At 33.7% G+C, this 15,292-nt stretch overlaps 1 long non-coding RNA gene across 1 annotated transcript in view; it reads right to left on the reverse strand.

Annotated features, from left to right (window-relative positions):
- Positions 1-7,009, reverse strand: part of LOC107002841 — a 10,934-nt gene extending 3,925 nt beyond the window's left edge. Inside the window, exon 1 of the long non-coding RNA XR_001454563.2 lies at positions 6,315-7,009. This is a non-coding gene — a long non-coding RNA (uncharacterized LOC107002841). The remainder of the gene's footprint in view (positions 1-6,314) is intronic.
- Positions 7,010-15,292: the final 8,283 nt, after the last annotated feature.

The following is a 15,292-nucleotide window of genomic DNA, read 5'->3' on the forward strand; positions in this document are numbered from 1 at the left end:
CCCGATAATTTTATATATTCAGTCCTTATGGTTAGAACCTATGAATCATATAATATTGGGTATTATTATTGCATATGATTTCCTATACCTTATTTGGGAGATATAATTAAGGGTTATCAAGTCTCACCAAGACCTTGTTCCCATTTTTCATACAAAACATATGCAATACCCTCAATAATCGACACTCTCAATATAAGTAGCGTGCATTACCCTGAAAATCTTTCATATCGCATGAATAAAGTTCGGAGCATCTTATTCTACTTTGATCATGTAAACACTGGTGGCTTCATCCTGAGAAATTCTCTGATTCTCGATGCACCTGCGGATCCTTTTAAGTTGAGTTAACAAGTGTTCTGCCCTAACAACTTGATTGAGCAGCAACAAACTAAGTGAGCATCTTTATAGCTCCCTTGAAATATGAATCAGAAGTCTAGGGAGGATGAGGAAAAAGTGTCTGTAGAACTCTCACTATGTTAACAGTCACATCTTAAACATTGACACTTGCACCCTGCTCTGCCGAGTGATTTCTTTTCCTGGTCTGCAAAGGCATACTGCTTGTGGCGGTCGCAGCGGGAACCCTAATACTTATAATATTCCTCTTACTGATAGTACACTTTGGAGTCATGATAAAAATTATATCAATGCAAGATTTAGAAGAAACTTTGAAGAGTTAAACTCCTCTAGAATCTTGCAGTGGAGAAGATAATCCATCGTGGAATTTCACATCAAAAATCCACAACAAGGTTCTCATGGAATCTTATATCGAGATACCTAGCAAATTCATAAATCATGCATCAAAGTTCACTGAGAACCTGGCTTCTCCCAAATTCTTACATCGGAATAACTAGTCCATCGTGGAATCTTACATCAGAAGTCCACAACACACTAAAGCAGGACCACAGTCTAAAGTAATACTGGTCACCAAATTATTGGGTTTTATTTGCCCTAATTTCTTATCATAAATATTTTTTTCCTTTTAGGAAAAGTTTTACTACTTTACTAGTCCTTTTCTTGTAGGGAATGTTTTACGACTCTATAAATATAGATTTATTCCTTTTAACTTAATTAGCATTTACAATGTAGTCCTAGGGTTTTGAGAGTTGCGGTTATGGGGGAGAATTTTGTGTACCTCCTTGTATTCCGAATGAATTGGCTGAGGTTATCTCTCTTTATATTTTTTATTCTCATATTTATGGTGAATTGTTCATCTCTTTGTGGACGTAGGTCGATTGACCGAACCACATTAAATCTTTGTATCTTTTGATGTGTTTCTCGTTTGCCTTCTTATTCATGGTCTTTTGAGGGTTTCTTTGATAGCTCCCGCATTAAACCTGCTTATTTAGATCCTAACAAATGGTATCAGATTCATGGTTCAATGATGGAGCCATGTTAAATATAGGTATTCATCTTGCGGGTGTAAATCTAATCGCAAACTTTTTGACAATAATAAAGATTTTTGTTGAAGATATTATTTTAGAAAAGTTTTTTGTGTCAAGATGTAGATTTGATAAAGGAGATTATGGAGAAGATATAAAATATGTTGAGTATTATTTAAAGAAGGTGGACGAATTGATTGTCAGAAATTGAGAGGGGAGATTTGTTGAGTTTTATTTGCCATAATTTTTTTTATCAAAGATAAGTTTTCTTTAGGAAAAGGTTTTAATAATTCACTAGTTGTTTTCTTCTAGGAAAGGTTTTAGGCTCTATAAATATAGGTTTGTTCCGTCTTACTTAATTAGCATTCACGATATAGTCCTAGGATTTTGAGAGTTCTGGTTATGGAGGAGAATTTTGTGTACCTCCTTGTATTACGAATGAATTGGTTGAGATTGTTTTGCTCTATATTTTGTACTCTTATATTTTTAGTGGATTTCTCCTATCCTTTGTGGGTGTAGGTTGATTGACCGAACCACGTTAAATCTTTGTGTCTTATTTTGTTTTCTTATTGATGGTCTTTCAAGGTTTGCTTTGCTAGATTCTGCATAACACCTGCTTATTTAGATCCTAACAAGTTGTATTAGAGTCATAGTTCAATGATGGAGTCATGTTAGAGATGGGTGTTTATCTTGGCGGGTGTAGTTCTAGACGCAATCTTTTTTACAGTAACGAAGATTTTTGTTGAAGAAATTCTTTCAGAAAATTTCTCTGTGTCAAGACGTCGATTTGATGGAGGAAATTATGGATAAGATATGCAATCTTTTGAAGGTTATGTAAAGAAGGTGGACGAATTTATTTTCAGTAGTCCAGGTCAAAGGGGAGATTTGTTGGGTTTTTGTTTGCTCTAATTTCTTATCAAAAAATAAGTTTTCTTTTAGGAAAAGATTTTAAGATTTTACTAGTCCTTTTCTTGTAGGAAAGGTTTTAGGACTCTAAAAATATAGAATTTTTAACTTAATTAACAATCACAATGTAGTCCTAAGGTTTTGAGAGTTGCGATTATGGAGGAGAATTTTGTGTACCTCCTTGTATTCCAAGTGAACTGGTTAAGGTTGTTTCTCTCTATATTGTGTACTATCATATTTATTGTGGATTGCTCATCTCATTTATGGATATAGGTCGATTGAACGAACCATATTAAATTTGTATCTTTTGGTGTGTTTCTCATTTGTCTTCTTATTCATGGTCTTTCGAGGTTTGTTTTGCTAGCTTCCGCATTACACCTGCTTATTTAGATCCTAACACAAACAACACACAAATAGCCAATAGTGATATGAAAGGTGTTCTCAAAGTCAAGGTCTAACTCGGAGATACACATCTAACTAAAATAAAACCATACAAACCATTGCGGCTAAACTCTAAGTAAAACACTATCAAAACCTAGGCTAAGTCCTAACTAAGAAACACTGAGGTGATTCCAACTAATAAGTAGACGACGGGAGCAAAAATTATAACAAAGACAAGGATATGCAATAGTATTCTCGAATAAACCTGAAATAAGGTTAACAAGCAACAAGGATATCAACATGAATCATGCTAGCTAACCCAACCCAAAACTAGAAATTTATCATACCAAAAGAATCCACGAGCTAAGTCTAAGATTAGTACGCCATAGTCTATCTCAAAGTCAAACGTACGTTCTCCAAATCCACTAGAATGATGATTCACTTTTGAGCAATTTATAATCATTGTCACGCTATCAACATTGATCTACAAGCGAATTGAAATAGACTATGGCGTACTAATCTTAGACTTGTGGGACCCATGCGCGATAATCACATATTTGATTCGATCATTAGGTCTACAACATCTCGAGGAACTTATGCTTCATAAATGGAAACAATAAGAGAACAAAAATATCTTAAAGGACCTAGTGTAAGAACACCCAAAACCAGCTAAAAATAGAGAAATTAACGGAATTTATGAGTATTGAAGCGAGATTGTTGATCCCAACAACGCTCTAAAGCTAAAACCAACTCAAACCATTGAAATTCTACTCAAAATTCCAAGATCCAACTCACAATCACGCCATCTCATATTTGGAAAATGAAGAAGAAGATAGAGATATAACACCAACGATTAATTAGTGGCTAAATGACCGCAAAGCTATCACCACAAATGCGATCTAGGGGTCGCCTTAGAGGCCAAATGAAGTTGTCCAAATACTGATAAAGAGGTTCGAGGGAAAAAAGTGATCTAATAACAAGAAAAGCGGTCTGATCACCACAAAAGAGGCTACACCAGTACTTGGCACTAACCAAAATTGGTCAAGTCTAGACTAACTCTGATCGGGTTCGCTACATTGATTAAATATCTCGTTCATGCAAACAAACTATGTTATACCCACTAAATTCGATATTTTGGAGTAAACAAAAATGTCAAAACTTCCACAGGAGGACTTCTCTAAGAAAAGTTGGTCTCACACTCAATGCTTACTTTTCCAAATTAACAGAGTCGCCACTTAATTTTTTTAGTAAAAAAAATCAAGAAAAAACATAAGTTTTCAAAAGGATTTAAACAGATAAAAATTGATTTGAGACAAGGTTCGAAGTTCAATGTACATTCCAAGAAGGTGTTAAGCTCTCCGAATGCCCGCTAACTTGCGGTTAACCTACGATTTTACTAAAAATGACTTTTCAATAATTTTCCAAATTATAACTTAGGAAGAAAATTCATTTTTTACTCATTTTCTTACCTATTATTAATTTTATTTTATTTTTCTTATTAATTATTTTAAGGAAAAAACACTAAAGGGATCATTCTAAAGGGAACGACTCAAGGGTGTAAGACAAATAAAAGAAAATAAGCAAAACTAAGTGGTAAGTAAAAACATGGATATATTTATATTAAGCGTATGAAAAAGAAGAAATGACTTTTGTTGGGAAATTTAATTAAATAATAACCAAAACCACAAAAGAGTTAGTCGAACATAATTTATAAGAAGAAGAAGAAATATTGAATTTGGGCCTTGGGCCCAAGTTCTTGAACCTGTCCTATGCTCTTTGGGCTTTTGGCCGTATTTTCCTTCAAAATTTATATGTGTATACGCCTGCGTATACCATTGTATATGGGGCTGTATTATGTTTTTTCCTTGTATATTAGACTATATTCTCGACGTATACATTCTAATTCAGCTCCCAAATAACTACATTAATTTTTGGACCTGTGTATCAAAACTCCTCATGTATACTAGTGTATATTTATGTATATAGCAAGTATACAACCCCTTTCTTGGACTTTTGAGATGAGAAAAATAATTTTTGCCCAGTCCCTGTATTGGCCGCAACCTGTTCCTCGGCTATTTTGGACTCGATAGAAGATAGAATTGGGTCTCTAAGGCCCAACCAATAAAGTGCAAGGTTAGAGAATCTCCAAAGACTCGGGGAGAGGCGGTTCATGCATAGAAAAAGAATAAAGCAAGATATTGAGTAATAATAGAACATATTTTTAATTTATATAATGTAGCCAAAGCACATAAAAATAAAAGTAAGGCAAAATGCATACACACTATGTTAAGAGAATCTTGACTTAACATTCAACTAACTCTCACATGATAGGATAAAATACTAAGTGGAAACTATAGATTAACAATCATACCAACAATTAGTGGCCAAAGGAGGAATGAATCGGTGTATGATAATTTAGACGGAAACAAATGATAAGGACATAACCATTAATAAAAGATGGAGCAAAGTTGTTGACTTGATGCCATTAAACTCAAAATGCACTATAGAATTAAACAAAGACAATAACGAGCTCATGCGCCAGTTGAATAAACTTAAACCTTTGAACAAGGACAAAACAGTTGGCAAATTAGCAAAAATATGCACTGATTGTTTGTTTTTTTTTTGGAGAAGTTTAGACATGAACAAGAAAAGGATTTTTTGGCATTTTTTTGCAACTTCGAATGAAAAAGAAAAAGCAGGTTCGAATAACAAAACACTACAGTAATCTTCAACTCAAATTTTTATACCGAGGCACACATTCAAAACTGAACATAATGTGTTGAAATTCAACCTTTAAGGCTTTAAACTTTCTGAAACAAGGTTTAATCAACAAAAGCTATCATAAGAGGAGAAAAGAAATAACTCATGCTTAAAGGCACATACAAGAATAAGATACCACTATATTTTAGAAATAGATTTTTAACTCAAACTAAATATGATATTTGACCAACTCACCACATACAACATGAGCTTCAGATAGACAGAGCACGAAAAGAAATTAACATGGTTGACACAGTCGACTAAAAATCCAAAATCACAACATATATAATGCTAAGTGAATTTGAAATGTTGATGTATTGCATTATTATTCCAACTTGTGGTGAAAGAAAAAGAGAGAGACATCTGACATTACACATTATTACGGATTCATGATAAATGGAAACAACATGAGACGGGTAGAACAACTTAATGGCTAGGAGTGAAGCTAGGAATACAAAAAAATGCAAACAAGAACAGTAAGAAATTAAGGTTGGAAACCATTTTCGAAATACACTTTCCTTATCAAACACATGTCAAGATCATATCTTCAAACAATCAGTCTTAAGAGATCAAAACATAAAAGCACTCAAAATACTTCATGAGCGAACTCAACAGTGAACAAACAACATTCGAACCTCATAAAACAAAGTCGTCGGATTCTACTTACAATCTTCATTGGTGTTTGAAGATGAGTAGCTCACACGAAGGATGCATTTTACATTAATCAACTAAGATGTCTCCATTCAAAAACAAACAAACGTTCATCAGAGTATCAAGAGTAAATCAAGAAGAACAGAGACAATCGACAAAAAAGAAGAATAAATAACAGACCACTTTAGTTCACAAACAAAAGACCGATCAAAGCGAGTTAAAATCAGAAGGGAGTTTCACCTTTTTCGAGAAAACAAACCGAGCAGCAACGAGCTGAGGAGACACCGAGCTTCTTCCGACACCCCACAAATTTTGAAAGCTCCGACACAAGACTTGAATAACCCAAACGAAACTCTTAGAAATTAATAGCAGTTCATTGTTTTGTTCTTTTCCTTAGTTTCTAACATCAATTTTTTTCCTACTATATCTCACTAATCTCCATTTTTTTCAAATCTCTATAACTATCTCCAAAAATTAGAATTTTTCCTCCAACCCCCAATGAAGATGAAAGAGAGGTTTATATATAGAGATATGGGCTGAAATAAGGGGGAATCAAGAGGGAATTTTCAGATGGACTTTTTCATTCATAATTCGAATTTTAAACTTTTTCTGAAGAGATAATATTGGCTTGCTCGGAATAGTACGAATTCAAATGGAAAAATGAAGGAAGCCGTCTAATTTTAGAGCAAGGACGCTTGGGGAGGAGATTGCTCCACCGAGCCCTGCTTACGTAAGGCGGATAAGGACAAGGGGAAAACGACGCAGCTAGATTGATGGATTCGGGTCACGCGATTGTTGGATTGATTTGCTGCTGGAATCGATTTACTGGAGTTTCGAGTTGGATCGCGTCTGGGTTTCATGTTCATCTCTCACTAGAACAAGAAGAACAAAGAGTATAGGGGTGGGGTCCATACTGTTTGTTGTTATTTATGGGCTGGGTAATGAATTAGGGTAGGGCTGATTGTTTTGTTTTTGAGTTGGGAATTGGAAATAAGAGTTGGGTGGGCTAAGTTAGAAAAGGGCCCAACATTTTGTCCTTTAAGGGGGTTTAGGGAAAATGGGTTATGTCTTGGAATTTAAGAAATAGTCAAATTAAATTTGATTTAAAAAATTTGACTAAAATTTAAATAAGATGAATTATTATTAATTTATTAACAAGTTTCTTAATTTTAACAAAAATAAAATATTTAATTTAATTGTAAACCAGTAATTCAAAAATATAACCATAATATAAACTAGTCTAATTTAATATGATACTTACTAAAATTTAAAAATTTTTTGAGATGAATCAAATATTTATGAAATATACCAATTATATCTATAAAACTATATGAAAATATATTATTAATTATAAATTATAAAAATTAATTAAGATTACTTAAAATGACTTTGGAAAGTATTTGAATTTTATAAATCTAATTATTCTGAATTGCTTGGAAATTAAGAAACTCATGAATTAATTCCTATTGGGGAAGGTCAAAATTGGGTGTCAACACACATTGATTAATTCTAATAATGAAAAACAAAGGGTAATAAAAGGAAATGTGATTAATTGATTATATGTGATGTGTTGATAATGGAGAATGGTTTGAAAGGCTTGTTGAAATCATTGTTGATGTTGTGAATTGTGCAATGTTATGAAAATGGTCCTCTTCTCATTAGTTTTGGTGAATATATCTTTTGCATTGTTCGGAGACATAGTTGGGACAAGTGTTATGTGCATTGAGAAATAATAAAAAATTAAAGAGGATGTACCATTTCGAGGGACGTATTGCGCGCCGCGATGGATACTAGATTTCGAGGGACGTATTGTGCGCCCCGATGATTTCTATTATCGAGGATCGTATCGCACGTCGCGATGGATGCATGGATAGATTTGTCCCCCATGGATCCCGGACTGAGAGACAGTGGGTGTGTATCACTAGATCAGACATGCATCATTATACTTGACATTGTTCCATTGCGTTGCAAATACTTATCATTAAGGAACTTGATATTGTGTTTTGCTGATCTTGTGAATGGCTTTCCGCGAAACTTGTGATTAATGAATACTGAGCTTGTTGTTGAGGATATATCATTTGTTTAAGTGTTGTTGTTGAGGATATGTAATTTGTTAAAATTTTGTTGTTGATGTATGTAATTTGTCAAAGTGTTGTTGTGGAGGATATGTAATTTGTTTAAGTGTTGTTGTTGAGCTATATGCTATGTAAATTGTGAGCTGTTAGGTTGAGCTGATTTTTATGAAGGTTGTAGTTGTGGAGGTTCGTTTGCGGTGGTAGGAGTACCTGTATGTCATCCTCTTAGCTTGTGTTTAGAGGTTTACTTTCTGGGTACTGTGTGGTTTGGTACTCAGCCCTTGCTTCTACAATTTTTTTCTTAGGTTACTAGCCCAGAACTTTGTGATATGTTCTCTTTTTTTCCGAGGCTTCTTGGAGATTTGTGAGGTAGTTGTTAGTTATCTCAGCAGACCTTCTTACTCCTGTTTATGATTTTGTTCTACTCTAGAAACAATGTTATATGAGACTTATATTTTCTTTTGATTCAATCGTAATACTGTAGAGACTTGTACACATGACAATCAGGTTTTGGGGTATAATTAAGTTGATAGCAAGTTTTCCGCATGTTATTGTAATGATTGAGTTTTAGGCTGACTTTTCTTGGTGGGGTAAGGCGAGTGTCATCACGTCCTTTTTTGGGTCGTGACACTTCCACAACAACCAGCAGAATGGAAGCAAAAGAAAAATGGACGTAAGGAGAACCCACGAGGAGGCGTGTACACATTATATCTTGATCCATCATTTATTTGGGGATAAAAACACCAAGAATCTGGAAAGAAAGAGAGGTCAGATCGACAAAACACAACAAAATGAAAGTATGTTTAGAGCTTACCAAAGGCGAGTGAAGATGATCGTCATAGCCATGGAGATGGAAGATACCCAGATGAAGAACAACACGAAATGGGGACAAAAGGAAAAGAGTATTTTGAATTATGGTCTAGACAGTAGGAAACCTTTATTTCTTATTGTCATGAGCCAAAAATGGATGTGATGGCACTCGTCTTATCCCACCAAGACAAGTCAGCCTAAGATTCAACCATTACAATAAAATACGGAAATTTCATAATCAATTCAAAACACCCCAAAAATCTGGTTGTCACGTGTACAAGCCTCTAAAGTATTACAATTGATTCAAAAAAAAAATATGCTAGTCTCAAATGAACTTCTTTCTAGAATAGAACAAGGTCATAACTAAGGAGAAAGAAAGTACGCTGAGGCGACAAACAGCTGCCTCTCAAATCTCCAAGAAACCTCAAACAAGGAGAAGAGAAATATCACAGAGTCCGGGCTAGTAACCTACAAAAAAATTGTAGTAGCAAGGGTTGAGTACCAAACCACACGGTACCCAGCAAGTAAAACGTCTAAACACATGCCAAGGGGATAAAATACGGGTACTCCTACCACCCCCAACCGAACCTCCACAACTACAACTTGCATTAAAATCAACCCCACCTAACAGCTCACAGTTTACATAGCACGTAGCTCAACAACAACACTTAGACAAATTACATATCCTCAACAACAACACATCAACAAATTATATATCCTCAACAAATTATATATCCGCAATAACAAGCTCAATATTGATCAATCACAAGTTCCGCAGAAAGGCAATCAGAAGATCAGCAAAATATGATATCAAGTTCACTAATGATAAGTATGTGCAATGCAATGGAATGCAATGTCAAGTATAATGATGCATGTCTGACCTAGTGATACACACCCGCTGTCTCTCCAGTCCGGGATCCATGGGGGACATATCTGTCCATGCATCTGTCGAGGCGCACAACACGAGCCTCGATAATAGTAACCATCGCGGCGCGCGATACGTCCCTCGAAATATAGTATCCATCGCGGCGCGCGATACGTCCCTCGAAATGCTACATCCTCTTAAGTACCCATTCTTTCTCAATGCACATAACACTTGTCACAACCAATGCCTCAGAATAATGCAGATGATAAGTTCACACAAATAATGAGGAGATGACCGTTTTCATAACATCGCACAGTTCACAACCACACAAACATGAAGTTACATCAACAATGATTCAACAAGCCTTCAACCCTTTCTCAACACATCACACATAAACAATTAATCACATTGCCTTTGGTTATCCCCATTTTTTTCATCATTAGAATTAATCAATGTGGACAAGTCAACCCATTATCAATCCCGTTAATCCCAAACATATACCACAAGGAAATACACGCATTTCATACACTTAACAAGAGTTTAGAAATCCACTTGCCTCAATTTATCGAACAATCACTTCAGGACTTTAGCCTTCCTCCTTGTTGTACTTTTAAATCAATACAATCTATTCAAATCAATAACCACAATAAGACTTCAATACTTACAACACTCATATTACTATCTGTTTAACTTTGACCCTACAATTTATACAAATTTATAATAAAATTTCTAAATCTTGATTCTAACCAATAAGTCAAATCTCATATTTCTTAAATTTCAAGTCAAGAGTTAAGTCATAATTTCACCAAACACTATAATCCTAATAGTTTCCATATAATATAATTGTTCAATAATTATCCAAAAATGACTATACGCGACATATCAATATTCCATTGGAAATCTTAATACTGCCAAAGGAAACACCATCAATAATTTCAAAAAAAAAATCCAATGACATATCTATAATTAGTTATGACATTATCACTGTGAAAAATTACATGATAATTATAAGAAAGATTTAAAGAAAATTAAACCCAAACAAATTTCCGAAATCTATATGTCACACATTAAATTCCTATATGTATAGTACCCACCCATTACCATTAATTTTCAAAACAAACTCACAAACCCTTTTTTCTTCTTTACAAACCTACAGTAATCCACTTCGATTTTCTATCTAACTCTTACTGAATTAAAAGAATTAATCAACATAAAACTTATCTTATATACGTGTATTGTTTCATCCACCAACCATAATAATTTTTTTTATACCCTCTAGTCCATAAATATATGTAAATAACATATGCATACATGTACACGAAATTAAAAATTAGATTCATATATTAGTGTAAATTATACACGTTTTAATCTAAAAATCTACTTCTAATTACATAAAAACTTAATAGAAAGGATGAAAATAATTACCTTGATGCCTTGAGATGAAAATATTAATTTTTCTCCTCCTTTTCCCTTTTCTTTTCTCCCTTTCTTTTCTTTTCTTCTCTGCGTATTTCTTTTCTTTTTTTTTTTGGTGTAATCTTTCTTCTTCTATTTTTTTTTCCAATCTCATATAAGCCGTCGTAGGCTTATAACAGTTTAGGGCACTTTGCCCCTTTTCTTTTTATTTTATTCATTTATTTAATTAATTCCTTTTCTATTTTTTTTCTATTTTTTCATTATTTTTAGCAATAAAATAATCTTTTATTAAATCTAAAAATCATGTCACTCATTGTTACAAGTCATATAAATTATTTATAAAATCTACTAAAAAGGTTAATATTAAAATAATAGTTGGAATTTCTAAAACGACTAAGAGGGTCGTTACACTTATATTGGACTAGAAAGTTGGCTTACTTATTATCTATTTCAATAAATAAATCGGTCCAGTCATGGATCAAAAATTTATTTTAAAAAATAAAAATATATGTATATCATCATATGGTGAGAGAGAACACATATTTAAAAACACAAAAGAAATAAATAAAGAGCAAAAGCCATAGAACTTTCATGTAGATGTCAAACATATTCTGCAAAAGAGAAAGTGTTAGAAAAGAAAGGAAAGCAAAAAATAAAATCAAACGAAAAAACTATGAAAATGATTTTTTTCTGGCAAAAAGAAGTAGAATAAATAAATAAATATAGTGATAATTTGGTTTTCGTCGTCGTAGTAAATAGGAGAGAAAATAGAATATAATTCTTCATTTTTACAAAAACTTTTTAAAAAATAAAAATAGGAGTAAGCTTGTGAATGAAAATCATTCTCAACCTTTATATTGTTTTTTTTTATGTTTCTTGAATTTCCTTTCCATATATCTAATAATTATAAATTAGTGTTCATTTACCATATAATACAACTCCTTAAAACCTACAATCTTTTTGTATTAAAAAATGTAAGTTGACCAAATTAATGGTTAGGAGAAATTAAATAAGTTTCAGTTATATGAAAGATGAAATGTGAGAAAAATGATATTACAAATAATTGTTACACGTTGTAAAACTAAAGCAAAATAAGACAAGAGATATAGAAGATGAAAGCAATAGAAATAAGGAGACAAAAGATGAGAGTTTTTCTTATTATTCAAACTCTTCAAAGTATTCATCACATATTTTTAGTGTATACAATATTTTCACGCCCCCATTCTACACCCTGGACGTGGCCGACACCCAATGGCAATAGCTGGTCTTGAGAGAAGCCTTGGTCTGGCTTGCTTAACTCAGCGGAAGACTCAAACATAAGATATAATCCCAAGAAATAACTTATAACTTTAATGAAAATATCTAGCCAAAGTAGCAACCCAAGTTTTAGTCAATTACAAGTGAAAGGAAAGACTAAGAAAACTAATGGCATATGTCTATGAAGCCTCTAATATAAAGATGGATGTTGAGGCAGGACCCCCAATAATCCTAACAACTGAATACTTAACAAATAGATAAAACTAAAGATGTCCTCCGGAATGAAGAGAGACTCACCAACTAACTATGATCTTCTCACTGCATCAACGGTGTGCCGAATGCTGATCCTAGTTATATGCGTCTGCATCATAATACGATGTAGGCACCTAGCATTAGTACATTGAATGTACGAGTATGAGAGTGGAAGATAAAACAAAGTTAAGCTTAAAAGGAGTAAGAAGAGACACTTACCTTGGCTCTGTTCAACTCATGAATAACTATTAATTTCAATGTAATGCAATTTAAAAGTAAACGCAATATAAAGAAAAGCTGACTGAAAACATGTTGTGAACTCTGTATGTATATATGGAAACAATAAATCTCTAGGATGAATATAAAAAATTGATGTATATGAAAATAGAATAACTTTTGTGGGAGCTTCTCTAACCAACAACCATCACGTAAGAGTGTTATTGTGATGATACAATGTTACTCGGTCCATGTTGCTCGGCCATTCTAACCTTGCCAGACTATAAGACCTGAACTGCCTAATGGATCTACTAGTAAACTGCGAAAAGGGTTCATCTAAAAAGTATGACCCTTTTCTACAATGATGGCTACATGGTTTTCATGGAGACTAGAGTTAATCTGAAAGTTGCATCCCTACATCGGTGCTCAATACTTTTCCTAAAAATTTGCTGGCTCTTATGTCTTTAAAACATACTGATTCTGTGGTTTGAGATTAGTGCTCAAAACTTATATTTAAAAGCTCCCTTAGAAATCATAGTTTCCCTGCTTGCTTCATTTTATAAAGCTATTACTTCTATCGAAAAACTAGTCTGAAGGCTCTTTACTTGTTTAAATGTGAAAACATTTGTAACTCTTAGGGATTACTTTTTTTGTCCTTATAACTTTTGAGAATGAACTCAACTCTTTACTCTTGCTCAACTTGTAACTTGAGTCTTAAAACAAAGTTTAAAAGGTTTGTTAAAGACTCTTGGAAACTTTAAGAACTCACTTTGACTTGCTTTTTAACTTTGAGACTTTACTCTTTAATTCTTTGACTTTGATTTTAAATTTCCTTGAATTAGATTACGGATTCAAGGATCATGATCTCATGTTTATGGATGATTTTATGATGTTTAGATATAATTTAGACTGTTTTAATCAACCAATAAATGTGGGTACATCACTTAGGAACTAGTATGAAAAGATAGGGAAAGAATAGGAACTAGTACGAAAAGAGTGAAAAAGAATGGGTCTCCAGGTGACCTTGGTGCTTGCTGTAAAAGGCGCGGAGCGCCAGAGCATGACGGACAGAATCTGGTCTGCGGCGCTCTTGTTGGCGCGGCGTGACAGAGGCTGTCCTGAGGGGCTCTGGTAGGCGCGATGCCCCAGGGTCTATCGGATGGAATTTTCATTTTTTCTTCTCCGATTTTCATCTCTAAACCTTCTAAACTCCCATGGATCTTCCCCTAAATACATAGGATCACTAATATTCTCAATACCCAATAGTTTATACTCGTAAAACAGCCCGGAAACATGAATCAAACAACCAAAGATATACTTCAAATCAACCAACAAGAACTCAAGGTTTTTTATCTAGAACTTTAATGTTCATCATTTAATCTACTCTAATTGCGCTGAATTAAACATATTGTTGTGTGGGTGGAAGAACCCAACACAGCAAGATCTCACATACCTAAAAGGGATCACCTCCGACAAAGCTCAGTAAACATCTTGGTCTTTTCTCCTTTCTCCTTCGTCTCTTCTTTTTTCTCCCAAGCCTTAAGCGTATTCAAATTTGTTAAAACTGAATTAAGGCTTATTTTTACCCCTAATAAACCCTTTAAATGAATTAGGAAATAGTAAGGTTAAAAGAACACTTTACTTTTACTAAAATTTGGATTGTACTTTCCCCAGTCCAACATCCCAACTTCCGGAAGACTTATCTCTATCATACGATATCAAAAGTTTGCAAACTAGGTGGCGTTAGAAAGATTTCTTCAAGGGATTTCAAACCATATGAATAACTGGTCCTAACTCATCCTAAGCTAGAAGTTATGCCTATGAAAATGACCAAAACCCTACTTTTACACTTAGGAAAATTTCAAGATTTCTCTTATTCCTTCCAAAAATAATTATTCTTAGCTTCTTTGTTTAATCCTAGCTATTTCGGTTCACGAGATTTTACAATATCTCCCCGTTGGGAACATTCATCCTTGAATGAGAACGTTTCCTCTAAGTTAAGGGTAGTAACGTCATTTCAGCACTCAACCAACAAAAAGAAGTAATATATAGTTAGACCTAGTCTTATAAAGTGCTAAGAAGAGAATTTAGTACACCTTGTTCTTCATTCTTTCCTGATTCAAAGAGATGTGGATGTATCCTCTTCATATCATCCTCAGTTATCTAAGTTTCTTCTTCAATAAACTAATTCTTCCAAAGGACTTTGACCGATGCAACTCCTTTGTTCTCAAGTTGCGAACTTGACGATCCAAAATTTGAACCTACACCTATTCATAGGATAATCTATCCTTAATCCCAACATTCTCAGTTGTTACAATCAATGAAGG

This window comes from Solanum pennellii, chromosome 11 (genome assembly GCF_001406875.1).
Source record: "Solanum pennellii chromosome 11, SPENNV200".
NCBI lineage: Eukaryota > Viridiplantae > Streptophyta > Magnoliopsida > Solanales > Solanaceae > Solanum > Solanum pennellii.